Source organism: Lissotriton helveticus, chromosome 7, assembly GCF_964261635.1.
Source record: "Lissotriton helveticus chromosome 7, aLisHel1.1, whole genome shotgun sequence".
NCBI lineage: Eukaryota > Metazoa > Chordata > Amphibia > Caudata > Salamandridae > Lissotriton > Lissotriton helveticus.
Window position 1 is genome coordinate 298,146,648 of NC_136068.1, and position 12,904 is coordinate 298,159,551.

Genomic DNA, 12,904 nt, shown 5'->3' on the forward strand with positions numbered 1-12,904 from the left:
ATGAAATGTGATATAATCATTTTAATGGACTAAACTATCAAAAACAACTCCTGCTTATCAGCACCTAAGGGGAACAATATCTGTCAGGAGTGCACTCAGAATCGGGTACAGTCCTACCTCTATCAAGCATCTTAAGGCAGCCTTATGAATTTTTGTGCAGTGAAATGCCGGCGGTGGGGAACGAGAGTCTTTCGATGAAGGGCTCAGCTCCTTCAATTATAAGTTCCCGATCGAGGTCCTCCTCTGCTGCCTCGTCTCTCCCTGGTATGCCAACAATGCGGAAGTCCTTGAAATACTTGTGTTCCCCGCCGCCGGCATTACACTGCACAAAAATGTCAATGCATCACGGGTTGTTGGACAGGCCCCATGAAGGGCTCGCTCCCTCCCCGCAGGACAGGGCCCGGGCCACCGTCAGCACCATTGCCCGGCCCGGCCGCCATCTTGGACACGGCACCACGCGGCCGCGCGGCCTCAGCCCGACCCCAACCCTGGGCCTGGCCAGGCCCCGACATCCCGGCACCACCCTCCACCCAGGAGGTGAACGGCCCACTTGGCAGGTCAATGGGAGTACGAAGTGTCGATGGCTCTCCCCCGCCAGGTGCCGAGCACCCCCAGCCTCCTAGGGCGCTGGCTCCACCCCCCTGCTGGGTGTCTGGACTCCCTCATCCCAGACCTCCCGACCTCCAAGAGCGAGGGTCCGGACATCAAAGGGCGCCAGACCTATAACTGAGGCAGCCCCAGGGCAGGAAGGCAGTTGTATCCTGGAGTCGAGAGACACCGCGACGAACTCATCCTTGACGGACTGTTGGCGCTGCCACAGCCCTGCCTTGTGAACTATTGTCCTGCCTGCTGGCGCTGCCGCGGCCCTCTGCAACCTTCATCCTCGTGGGACCTGCTGGCGCTGCCGCGGCCCTCTGCAACCTGCATTCTCGTGGGACCTGCTGGCGCTGCCGAGGCCCGTTGTAACCTTCATCCTCGTGGGACCTGCTGGCGCTGCCGCGGCCCGTTGCAACCTGCATTCTCGTGGGACCTGCTGGCGCTGCCGCGGCCCGTTGTAACCTTCATCCTCGTTGGGACCTGCTGGCGCTGCCGCGGCCCGTTGCCACCTACGACCTCTTCGGGACCTGCCGGCGCTGCCGCGATCTGACCCCTCCGAACACCGAGCTCGAGGATTGTGAGCTATCACCGTTACACACCCGTACCCGTGGGTACCAAGACTGTCCCGCTACCCCCTTCCCTTACTAGAGACTAGAATTGAGAGGATCCTCGTGTCCTGACCGCCTTGTATCGTACCACTCTACGACCCGAAGTGCCTATAAAAGGTGTTACCCTAATCTTTGTGTGGTGTCCATCTGTGGGGGGGAAGTTACCTGTCTGTGCGATCACTGTGCTCGGCCGACCCTCCAGGTCCCCGTCTAACATTGGTGGCTAGCGGCGCGATCCGAACCAACGCGTACCGTACAGACAGTAACTCACCCTACGACTAAAACCACAATGACGACCAAAGAGAGCGGATCGGCGGAGAAGTTCCAGATGGAAAAGCTGGAAGAATACAACCACCGAGAGCTCAAACAATTTTGCATGGACTTAGGCATTGCTACCACCGGGCTAAGCACAAAAGAAGACTTCAAAAACGCCCTAGAGGCCTGGACAGAGACAAATACCGCAACCCCCCGGGACCCCGCAGCCCCGGAAGTCAACACCACCCGGACGGAGGAACGGAGAATAGGCCCCTCCCATGAAGAGATCCAGGAGCGGGAAAAAAATAGATTACACGAGTTAGACTTGGCACGACTCAGATTAGACGGAGAATTGAAACTGGCGGAACAAAAAATAAACTTAGAACACTTACGACTCAGAGAAGAGCGAGAGGAAAAACAGAGACAGAGAGACCTCGAAGAAAAAAGACTGGCATACGAGCACGAGTGCAAACTAGCGGAGATAGAAATACGCAAACTGAACAAAAACCCAGGGGTGCCCGAGCAACCGCACTCCCCGGGTCCTACCGAGCAGAAGGTCCACATCCCCAAGGATGTGGTCCGAGAATATCACCGGACCGACGACATACAGCAGTGGTTCAAGGCCTATGAGATTGCCATGACCGCCCACCGGGTCGCTCGAAGTGACTGGGGAGCCGGTCTATGGGGGAGATTCGTCAACGAGGGTCGTGATGCCCTGCTGCAGCTTCTGGACCATCAAATGACGTCCTATGACCACATGAAGGCCGCCCTCCTCAGTCGATATGGACTTACACCCGAAATGTACCGCCAGAGGTTCCGCAACTGCACCCGGATCCCAGGTACGACGTGGGTGGAATACGTGAACTATTTCAGCCGAGCCTTCGAGGGGTGGATCAAGGGTAACAACGTAACCACTTATGAACAACTCTTCAATCTCATTGTGTGGGAGCACCTCTCCAACAACTGCTTTGTCGAGCTCAGGCAGCACCTCCTCGACAGTAAATTGACTGAACCCCGGCAGCTCGCCACCGAGGCTGACCGGTGGGAGAGCACCCGAGTGGCCCGGAGTGGGCCGAATGAGCAGAACAGAACCAACCAAGGTCACCACCGTCCCCGAGGAGGAGGAGGAGGCCCGGGCCGGGGCAGAGACGCCGCCCCGGCCGCACCCACTAACGCCACCCCGGCCCCAGCAGGCCGGGGAAACCCCCCGATGCGCCCGGGGTTCCGAGCTAACGTGACGTGTCATCGATGCCAGCGAGTCGGCCACTATGCCAGTGACCCGACCTGCCCGAAGAACCAGGCCCCCGGGCCCCGCCAGATGGCGGCCGCCGCCCTGGGAGAAGAACAAGTCTCCGAAGACACGGAGACCTATGAGTCGGAGCAGTTCGAGTGGGAACCCGCCGCCATGACCCTGGCATGCCTGGGAGGAAGAGACATGGTCCCGCGGACTCCCCTGCCCGCCAACACTCGGAAGTACAGCCAGTGGGTGAGCATCAATGGGCGCAAGGCCGAGGCCCTGCGTGACACCGGGGCCAGTGTGACGGCCGTCCGCTGTCACCTGGTGACCCCAGAACAAATCCTACCAAACGTACTTTGCCCCGTCCGATCGGCAGATAACTCGGAGAGCCTGTGTCGGATGGCCTGCGTCCCCTTCGAATGGGGAGGAGTGTCCGGCATGCTGAAAGTAACTGTCCGTGACGATGCCCCCGTAGACTGCCTCCTGGGGAACGATCTCGAGAGCTCCCCGTGGGCCGCTGTGGAAAGAAGAGAGCATCTGGGGATGTTGGGTCTCCCGGACTGGGCATGCGTAACCACCCGGTCCATGGCCACCCGCACCATCCCTAGACCAGAAGAACCAGAATGGGCAACACCTCCGCCCTCGATCACTCCAGAAGAAGACTTCCTCCAGGCCGACCACCCGGACCCCACCCCAGAGGGGTCCACACAGCCCCCCGAGCTTCCCGACCTGGCTCAGTGGCGTCAAGAAGGGGGGCCCACCCAGGAACAATTCCGGCAGGAGCAAAAGACCTGCCCCTCCCTCGAGGGATTGCGACAGCAAGCGCTCGCCCAGAGCCAAGGAGACACCACCGGGGCCCACTGGGTTTATTGGGACAATGATCTCTTGTACAGCGAACAGAAAATCGCAGAACTGGGGGCCGGGCGAGTGCTGGTGGTGCCTCTCCACTTCAGAGACTTCCTGTTGAACCTAGCCCATGATGTCCCCCTGGCCGGGCACCTGGGCCAAGACAAGACCTACCACCGCCTGGTGACTCACTTTTTTTGGCCCAAAATGAGGAATGACGTATCCAACCATTGCCGGTCCTGCCCGACCTGCCAGGCCAGTGGGAAGAGCGGCCGCAAACTCAAGGCACCCCTACAACCATTCCCCGTGGTGACCACCCCGTTCGAAAGGGTGGGATTAGACATTGTGGGGCCCCTGGACCCCCGAACAGCACAGGGACATCGCTTCATCCTGGTCCTGGTGGATCACGCTACCCGCTATCCTGAGGCGGTCCCCCTTCGTACAATAACAGCCCCAGTAGTGGGTCGAGCCTTGATGGGGATCTTCTCTCGAGTGGGCTTCCCCCGGGAAGTCGTCAGCGACAGGGGTACGAACTTTATCTCAAAATACATGAAGTCCCTCTGGCAACAGTGTGGGGTCACCTACCGATTCACGACCCCCTATCACCCTCAAGGGAACGGACTGGTTGAGCGGTTCAACCGCACGCTCAAAGGGATGATTGGGGGGTTGGAAGAGCCCCTCCGTCGCCAGTGGGATGTGCTACTACCGTGCCTTCTCTTTGCCTACCGAGAAGTCCCCCAGAAGTCCCTCGGCTTCAGCCCTTTCGAACTCTTGTATGGACACCCGGTGCGAGGCCCGCTCAGCCTAGTCAAAGAAGGCTGGGAAATGCCCCCTCTAAAGAACCCGCCCGATGTTTTCAAGTACCTCCTAACCCTCCGCAACCAGACCAGAAGGTTCAGAGAGATGGCAAAAGCAAACCTGGAGGCCAGTCAGGAGGACATGAAAAGATGGTACGATCAAAATGCCTCCTCCATCGAATTTGAACCCGGCCAACAAGTGTGGGTAATGTCTCCCACCGAACCATGCGCCCTGCAAGACAAATGGACGGGGCCCTTCAAAGTAATCGAGCGCAAGAGCCCTGTCACCTATCTCATCGATATGGAATCTTCCCGAAACCCTCTCCGGGTCCTCCACGCTAATAGACTGAAACCCCACTTTGTACGCTCCGAACTCAGTCTCCTGATGGCAACCGACAATGGAACCGAGGAGGACTCCGAACCCCTCCCTGACCTCCTACGGTCACGGGAGAAGGACGGCTCCGTGGACGGGGTCCGACTCTCGGAGGCCCTCACCCTGGTACAGCGCCAAGGCTGCCGAGTCCTCCTGCTACAGTTCTCCACCCTGTTCTCCCTCACCCCAGGGGTCACCCCCTGGTGCTTACACGACGTGGACACTGGAGACAGTCCCCCTATCCGCCATCGGGCCTACCGCGTACCAGACCGGGTACGGGCCTGCATCCAAGAGGAGGTGGCCAAGATGCTCACACTCGGGATCATCGAGCCCTCAGACAGCCCCTGGGCCAGCCCAGTGGTACTGGTCCCCAAAGCGGCCGGCGCCACGCCGGAGCTCCGGTTCTGCGTCGACTACCGGGGCTTGAATGCGGTCACCAGAACAGACGCACACCCCATCCCCCGAGCAGATGAACTAATCGACCGCATGGGAGCTGCCCGCTACCTCAGCATCTTCGACCTGACAGCGGGCTACTGGCAGATCGGTCTCACACCCCGGGCCCAAGAACGATCTGCATTCTCTACCCCTGATGGCCACTATCACTTCAAGGTCATGCCATTCGGCATGAAGAATGCCCCAGCAACATTTCAGCGGCTAGTAAACCAGGTCCTGACAGGACTCGAAGGATTCAGCGCCGCCTACCTGGACGATATCGCTGTGTACAGCCACCACTGGTCCGACCACCTCCACCACCTCCGAGAGGTGCTGCAGGCCCTCCAACGAGCTGGCCTCACGATCAAGGCCAGCAAATGCCAAATTGGCCAGGGGTCCGTGACCTATCTCGGGCACCAGGTGGGAAGCGGTCTGGTGGCCCCTTTGCAACTCAAGATCGCTGCCATCCAGTCGTGGCAGTCCCCCATCACCCAGACCGAGGTCCGCGCCTTCTTGGGACTCACAGGCTACTACCGACGGTTCGTGAGGGACTATGGCAGCATCGTAGGGCCCCTCACGGAACTCACCTCCAAAAACCAACCAAAGAAGGTCAACTGGACCCCAGATTGTCAAGCGGCCTTCGAGAAGCTGAAGGCCGCCATGTGCTCCGCCCCGGTGCTCCAGGCCCCCGACTACAGTCGGGAATTTATCGTCCAAACAGATGCCTCCGACCATGGCGTTGGGGCAGTCCTTTCCCAGCTGAACCCCGAAGGACTTGACCAGCCAGTGGCTTTCATCAGCAGACGGCTCCTGGCCCGAGAACGACGCTGGAGCACCATCGAGAGGGAGGCCTTCGCCGTGGTGTGGGCCCTCAAAAAGCTCCGGCCTTATCTCTTCGGCACCCACTTCCGGGTCCAGACCGATCATCGACCCCTGCAATGGCTCATGCAGATGCGGGGGGAAAACCCGAAACTACTACGTTGGTCCATCTCCCTGCAGGGGATGGACTTCACTGTGGAACATCGACCCGGCCAAGACCACGCCAACGCAGATGGCCTGTCCCGCTTTTTCCGCCTCGACGAGGAAAGTCCCCAAGAAGATGGGTGACTCTCCCCGCCTTCAGCTGGGGGGGACGCATGTTGGACAGGCCCCATGAAGGGCTCGCTCCCTCCCCGCAGGACAGGGCCCGGGCCACCGTCAGCACCATTGCCCGGCCCGGCCGCCATCTTGGACACGGTACCACGCGGCCGCGCGGCCTCAGCCCGACCCCAACCCTGGGCCTGGCCAGGCCCCGACATCCCGGCACCACCCTCCACCCAGGAGGTGAACGGCCCACTTGGCAGGTCAATGGGAGTACGAAGTGTCGATGGCTCTCCCCCGCCAGGTGCCGAGCACCCCCAGCCTCCTCGGGCGCTGGCTCCACCCCCCTGCTGGGTGTCTGGACTCCCTCATCCCAGACCTCCCGACCTCCAAGAGCGAGGGTCCGGACATCAAAGGGCGCCAGACCTATAACTGAGGCAGCCCCAGGGCAGGAAGGCAGTTGTATCCTGGAGTCGAGAGACACCGCGACGAACTCATCCTTGACGGACTGTTGGCGCTGCCACAGCCCTGCCTTGTGAACTATTGTCCTGCCTGCTGGCGCTGCCGCGGCCCTCTGCAACCTTCATCCTCGTGGGACCTGCTGGCGCTGCCGCGGCCCTCTGCAACCTGCATTCTCGTGGGACCTGCTGGCGCTGCCGCGGCCCGTTGTAACCTTCATCCTCGTGGGACCTGCTGGCGCTGCCGCGGCCCGTTGCAACCTGCATTCTCGTGGGACCTGCTGGCGCTGCCGCGGCCCGTTGTAACCTTCATCCTCGTTGGGACCTGCTGGCGCTGCCGCGGCCCGTTGCCACCTACGACCTCTTCGGGACCTGCCGGCGCTGCCGCGGTCTGACCCCTCCGAACACCGAGCTCGAGGATTGTGAGCTATCACCGTTACACACCCGTACCCGTGGGTACCAAGACTGTCCCGCTACCCCCTTCCCTTACTAGAGACTAGAATTGAGAGGATCCTCGTGTCCTGACCGCCTTGTATCGTACCACTCTACGACCCGAAGTGCCTATAAAAGGTGTTACCCTAATCTTTGTGTGGTGTCCATCTGTGGGGGGGGAAGTTACCTGTCTGTGCGATCACTGTGCTCGGCCGACCCTCCAGGTCCCCGTCTAACACGGGTTCTGCCAGAAATCATACGCTTCACATGGGATGTACATCGTACATGAGGAGAAGAACCATGTGAGGCCCCCATGAGAACCATTCACAAAGCTACAGCTTGAAAGCCATTAACAAGTCCACCCTGTCATCATCTAATTATTTTGAAGCGTGAATATCATATTAAAGCACCAGCAACCGCCGCAGTCGTTTCTGGACACAAGAGAAAAAGGACCACACCCCTTGAGTTCATAAGGCATCATCACCCGTGAGAATTCCCTCACCTCAAATGTGAATGACCAGGTCCTGGTCCTGAGGAGAACCCTGAAATCAAATAGGGTTCTGAAATGTGTCGACCCCACCCAGCCAGCAATAATCACCACCAATCAACCGACCCATACCGAGTACAAACAGGACATTTAGGCCTGGTGTAACTGTTTAACTGCTTCGCTGGTTATGGCAGGTGTATGTAGTGAAACACATAACTGAATTGTACCGCCATTGTTCTTTATGTTAAAATAAGGACTGGTCTATTGTTTTGTCATATTTGGCCATTTCCTAAGTATTTGTTATATGTCCAAAGTACTGTTACCATTGTGTTGTTGATATATGTTTGTACTAATTGTTCTTCTTTAAGACATGAAAGAAATATCCATCTTGTTTGTTCCACAAATAAATGAATAAATAGCAAGTGTAATGAAAACAATATAACTACTTGAGAATCTAAGGTGGTTATTTATGAATGTATTTATTCCAAAATGTACGTCCAGACCTTTTTCTTGTTTCCAACTTTCTAAAAAGTGGCATTTTTAAAATTGAGGATTGAAATATGAATTTACCCTTCAAGATGGTTTTAAATTACTCTGATACCATTCATGACTTTCCTACCTGCTCCCAATCAAAAATTAACACTTATTAAATGTAATAAGGTACCCAATGGTATGCTATGAAAGAGGCAGGCCTTGCAATAGTGACTACAAGGACATGTCAGATTAAAAACTACATGTCCAACTTTTTAAAGTAAACTGCACCTTGCCCTATGTGCTTTTGAGGGCCTACCCTTTAGGTGACTTATATGTACTCAACAGATTGGTTTATGCTTGGTAAAAGGTTTATTTTGACATGTGGAAATGGCAGTTTACAATTGCACCCAGAAGCTGCAGTGGCAGACCAGGGACAGGTTAAAAAAAGTCTACTTAAGTGGGTGGCTCAAAAAGTGCTAATAACACTAATAGCATTTAATTTACAGGCTGTGGGTGTACATGCAATATCACTTTACTAGGTACTTGCAAATAAATTAAATGTGACAATGGGGTCTGTAGCCCAATTTTATCATGTTTTAGGGAATGGGAACAAGCACTTTAGCACTGGTTAGCAGTCCTAAGGCCAACAAAAGCAAATTCATAAATATAGTGGGGGTGAAGGCAATAAGCTTTGGGGACGATCACCCTAAGGCTGACTGGTCTAACAAGCATTGACTTGTAACACACTCCATAATATTTTTCTCCTGGTGATGTTTAAAGCATGCACAACCCTGCAATACACACAGGACTCGACAAATCCACTCGCCCGCTCGCATTTGCGAGTGAGAATGGATGAGGACGAGCTATTTTTAGGTCCTACTCGCCCTTTCTGGCGAGTAGGAAGTCAAACTAACTTTTGTCCTATGTCTTTGAAAACAGAGCAAAAGTGACAAGATAACACGATTTGAAGGCATTTTTATTGCTCACAAAGGGAATGAGCAATAAAGATGCCTTTAAATCTTGTTATCTTGTCACTTTTGCTCCGTTTTCAGAGACGGAGGTCAAGTGGGTTGCAGTCAGGTCGAGGGGATTTTCCATGGTACCAGACCTTCAGGACTAGTACCATTTTTCGGATTTGTCGAGCCCTGACACAGTATGAAAATGTCCTCTGTGATGAATAGGCACACGCTCATATTACTAACAAACACCTTGATGTGGCCCTCAATGTGATGTATCAAAGAACAAAATCTTGTAGCATGCCACATTATCTGTTTCTCCAGTGTGAATGGTAAAACCACATGCAATTGTAATATACTAGTGATATAGTCCTTATTGAATAGAAAAGAAATTCATGCTTGATAGCAGTAGCATTGATAACAGCACAAATTTGCATCAGACCTAATGGTGAGGTAATTGTTATGAGAATATGGTCAGATGTTTAACACACAATATCATATAGTCCTTGTTGTGATGGATAACAGATCACACTTTTTTGACACACACTAAGATATGATCCATATGATGGCAATAGAAGCACAGACATATCAGGCACCTAAACATCTGTAAAACTCATAGCTACTGAAAGACAAACACCTATGTATCCCCATTTTAAAGATCAAAATAGGTTCAGCTCTACTCTTACCTTCCAGGTCTTATCTGAGCGACCTCAAGTTCTTATGTTGAAGTTGACGTTTAACCAGATTTTCACAATTTATGGACAGAATTTACTTACAAATTGTCAAATGCCATAATTAGAGTTGGACGAATGGAATACACCTTCACAAACGAGATGGAGATCCCGTCTGCAGTTTTACAAGTGCTACAATGCCTAATCCGGGGCCTACATTTTTTACTACTTTAAGAAAATAGCACATGTGGCTGGAAACTGAAAAGCAGCTCTTCACTTCGCAAATGTTCAAAATACCAACTGAATTGAGGATGCAGAACTACACAAATTCAAAGGGAAACACAGTGAAAAGATGGATATTTAGCAGTTAGGAACTATTTTTTAAAGGTATTGTCTAAATAATACACTATTTTAAATCCAGTATGGTCAGTTAAATATACGCTGGATGAAATAAGAAAGCAGTGTTTGCTAAATGCATATGTATTCTGTAATAAATTGTCAGTCACATACGAAAGGGATCCAAATAAAGACTGTTTTTTTGACAAATATATACTGTACCAAATAGGAAGACACTATGTGTAAAATATAATCTGGTCCTCATAAACAGACTTGTAAAAAAAACACACACCGGTCCTCGTAAAGCTGTTTGCTGTCTTTATGTAGTGTGTAAAAATGGTCTTCATAACTCTTGGATACGGGACATGTGCGGTCCTCATAAGGGGGTTATGTCAGAAAGTCTCAAAACTATTCCCATAATCGTTTTTTGAAAATCTGATATAACTTTCATACTGTCATTAAAGTATAAACATAAAATGTATGATCATTTTGATTCTCTGATGATCAGAAAGGGTGGCCCTCATAATGTAGGTTTTTTTCACTGGTCTTCATAGAGTGATATAAACATGTATGTGTGTGTGTGTGTGTGTGTGGCTGTGTGTGTGTGTGTGGCTCTGTGCGTGTGTGTGTGTGTGTGGCTTCGTGTGTGGCTCTGTGTGTGTGTGTGTGTGTGGCTCTGTGTGTGTGTGGCTCTGTGTGTGTGGCTCTGTGTGTGTCTGTGTGTGTGTGTGTGTGTGGCTCTGTGTGTGTGTATGTGGCTCTGTGTGTGTGTGGCTGTGTGTGTGTGTGTGTGTGGCTCTGTGTGTGTGTGTGTGTGTGTCTCTGCCTGTGTGTGTGTGTCTGTCTGTATGTGTGTGGCTCTGTGTGGGTAGCTTTTTTATAGGTGGCTGTGTGTGTGGGGCTGTGTGTGTGTGTGTGGCTCTGTGTGTGTGTGTGTGTGTGTGTGTCTCTGCCTGTGTGTGTGTCTCTGTCTGTATGTGTGTGGCTCTGTGTGGGTAGCTTTTTTATAGGTGGCTGTGTGTGTGGGTGGCTCTGTGTGTGTGGCTGTGTGTGTGTGTGGGTGGCTCTATGTGAATGACTGTGTGGGTGGCTCTGTATGTGTGTGTGGGTGGCTTTGTGTGTGTGGCTCTGTGTGGGTGCAAATGCAATAGGTCTCGCATTTGCGAGCGATTAAGCTATTGGCATTGTAAATGACAATGCCATTTATTTATGTTTTAAAAACAAAAACATAAATAAAAATAACGTCATGAGCAATGCCAATAGCTCTAACTTTAACAATGACAAGACCATTGCATTGTAAATGCTTGTTTGTTGTAAGGCTGCTTTCCGCCTGCTACGGCATTGCTGTTGCTCTCGCGTTTTTGATTGTTTCTTATATATATTTCCAAGTGGCAATTGGTCACAAATATATAATAATCACAGCATACAAAGTATAAATAACAAATCAGGGCCGTAAAGATAAACAAGCAACAAGGAGCAAATAAATGACGTAGATAACCTATGACTATCAAAAGCTGAAAAGATGGATATATGGTAAGAGCAGTACAGCATAAGGTATAATTAATCAAAATTAACGTTAGTGAAATCCCAACATAGATTATTCCAAATCTTCTTGAGCTTTAACAAGGAAGAGGGGCCTCTAACTTTGGCCAGGGCGAGGTCCTATTCATAAATCTGATGGATATGGGCACACCACTTAACATCCTTTGGGAGGTTCACAGAAACTCATGCCTTCGCAATACAGAGCCGGGCACACACCAGCATAATTATTATTAACCTCTGAGTGCCTCCCTTGTACTCATATTTAACCCACATCATTCTCTCTTTAGTGTAGGACTGGATGTCTCAGACTTGAATACATACATTTCATCAGTCCTCCCACATTTTTGGTAAACGCAGACAGAGTGTGACCATATGAACAGTATCTGCAGCCAAAAGATTACACTTAGGACATCTGGTTTTATCAGTGGTAGTATTCGTTCCCCATCTTGATATTGTATCCAAAGTATAGAACACAAGGCATATAGTACCAAGCTTTTGTAGACATAGATTAACAGAGTGTACAGAACAGTCCAATAGTTCTAAAGCCATCTGAATCTCTGAAACCGAAACCTCAGATGAGAGCAGCTGACTCCACTTAGCGGCTAATAGGGAAGTATCCTATGCAACATGATGGGAAAGCCCTTGATAGGTCATACTAGTTGTTAGATTCGGCCCGAAGAATACTTGTGTAATGTTATGTTTTAGTTAGCATTCGCTGCGCCATTTTTTTTTCAGGCGCCAATTTGGGCTACTCTAAACTGATCTTGTTCATTTCTGAGAAATGCCCTCTTCTAAGTTTTGTTTCTGAAATGTTAAGTTTTGCTTCAGTAATGAGTAAACTGTTCATGTCAGCGCATAGCTCTCTATATAGATAGAGGCCCTCTTCCACTTGTCTAATGCCGGGCCCAGGGTGAAACGACCTTGGGCTATGCAAGATAAGAGAACAGAAACTTTTTTTATATTTTACTGACCAGTTGCATCTGCCTGGAAAATTCCACTGTGGGTGTGCCTTCGCCTGGGTATGAAATGTACATATTGTATCTCTATGCTTGTTGATTTCAGTTCCCTCAGTAGCACTCATAGGGACTGTAAAGTTGGGGCTCCACTCTGAGTGTATATGAATAAACAGTTATTGGTTTGTATTCTCCACTGTCCGACCGACTCTTCATTTAGCACTGAAGGCTGAGAGGGGGTCAGTGGTGACCCGGGTGGCCCTTTTTGGGTTACTTCCTTCATAAATAAAGATTTCACACCAGGCTTAAAATAGAATGACTAGAGCTCTGAGCCTTCCATATCCAGTATATATTTACCACCTGTTCGGAT